Source organism: Cervus elaphus, chromosome 1 (assembly GCF_910594005.1).
Source record: "Cervus elaphus chromosome 1, mCerEla1.1, whole genome shotgun sequence".
NCBI lineage: Eukaryota > Metazoa > Chordata > Mammalia > Artiodactyla > Cervidae > Cervus > Cervus elaphus.
The window spans coordinates 45623320-45625522 of NC_057815.1; positions in this window are offsets into that span (position 1 = coordinate 45623320).

Sequence of the window (2203 nt, forward strand, 5' to 3'; positions counted from 1 at the left end):
TTGCACCTGCTCACAAAATGACTGGGTGTGTCTATGAAATCTTTTTGATGAGCCGTATGTCATAAATACTTCTGAATTCACTACCCAACGTCCTCCTGAATACTCATTAAGCTCATTAACAAGCCAGTAGTGAAAATCAATTTTTAACATTTGTTATGTTAATTAGTAAAAAAAAATCACTTGTATTGACTGAGACTTAGAATAACCAAAACATTTGTAATAGTTACCTCTAGAGTGTGGACTTTCTGATGAGAACCTAGTTGACTTCTCCAAAGGCATGAATTCCTGATGAGGGCAAATGACTGTCCTAGGGCATTGCCCAAACAACACTGACTGTCTCACTGTCCAGGCTGTGCTGTGCTTAGTCACTCAGTCATGTCTGACTCTTTGAGACCCCATGGACTGTAGCCCACCAGGCTCCTCTGTTCATGGAATTCTCCAGACAAGAATTCTGGAGTTGGTTGCCATGCCCTCCTCCAGGGGATCTTCCCAACCCAGGGATCGAACCCAGGTCTCCTGCATTGTAGGTGGATTCTTTACTGTTTGAGCCACCAGGGAAGCCTGTTTGGAGACTCCTAAGTAAATGGCTAAGTAAATGGGGTCGCTGCGAGTTGGACACGAGTGAGAGACTTCACTTTCATTTTTCACTTTCATGCATTGGAGAAGGAAATGGCAACCCACTCCAGTGTCCTTGCCTGGAGAATCCCAGGGATGGGGGAGCCTGGTGGGCTGCTGTCTATGGGGTCGCACAGAGTTGGACATGACTGAAGTGACTTAGCAGCAGCAGCAAGTAAATGACAGACATGAGCAATTCTCACTGAAAGAGAATCCATGACATGATTCTAAAGGAAAAACATTCTCGTGTGTGTTACTTTACACTCCACACTCAGCTACAACATTCCTTCACTTTAAAAAATAATAATTAATTTATTTTACTTTAACTGAACTGGGTCTTCATTATCGCAGTCAGACCTCCTCTAGTTTCAGGGAGCAGGGGCTACTCTTTGCTGCAGTGTGCAGGCTTCTCATTGCGGTGGCTTCTCTTGTTGCAGAGCATGGGCTCTAGGGTGTGTGCGGGCTCTGTAGTTGTAGCACACAAGCTCAGTTGCCCCATCACATGTGGGATCCTAATTCCTGGACCAGGGATTGGACCCACATCTCCAGAATTACAAGACAGATTCTTGACCACTGGTCTATCAGGGACGTCCCATCCTTCACTTCTGATGCCAGATACATGAGTTTTCCAAACATTGAGCAGTTCTGTGACACCAGCTGAGTGTCCTACAATTTAACTCAGTCCTGACACTATCTACCTTGAGATCACATCAGAACCCCAGGTTCATCGTTCAGAGTGCCCTCCTCCATTTCAGATGTGGATCCCAAATCCAGGTTGTTACCCATGCTTCGGACCAACTGGCTATAGATTGGAGGTTTCCACCATCTCCTCCTGAAGTTTGATTAATTTTGCTCCATAAATTAATCAAATTGATTAATTGGTTCACAGAACTCAGGAGAACATTTTACTTACTAGATCACCAGCTTACTACAAAAGGATAAAACTCAGGAACGGTCAGGTGGAAGAGATCTTAGGGCAATGCCTGGAGAAGGGGCACAGAGTCCCCTGTCCTCTCTGGGAACACTCGTATCTCCACAAAGTCCCCAACTTAGAAGTTGCCTGGACCCCATCCTTCTGGGTTGTTCCTAGAGGCTTCATTGCATGGGCATGGTTGATTAAATCATTGGCTGTCCGCAGTTGATTTAATCTCGAGCCCCTCTCCCCTCCCCAGAGGTCAGGGGTGGGGAGGTGGATTGATAGTTCCAACACTTTAATCTTGGTTGGTTCCCTTGGAAACCAGCTCCCATCCTTAGGGGACTTTCCACAAGTCACCTCATTAACATAAACTCTGGTGTGGTTGAAGGGGGCTTGTTAGGAATAACAAAAGACAACTTTCTTAAGCCTATCACTTAGAAACAAGGGTTTTAGGAACTCGGTGTTAGAAATGAGATGAAGACAAAATTATATATTTCTTATTATCAATCACAATGTCTGTCTCTTGTTCTGTTGCTGTTGGAAGCTTTTGTTTATTCGTCTCTAGTTGACTTTTAACTACTTTAATATAAACAGAGTCAAGTATGAGTGTATAAATTAATTTTAATCCCTGCCTGGGGCATACTGTTGACATTTAAAGGGTCCTAGTCAGGA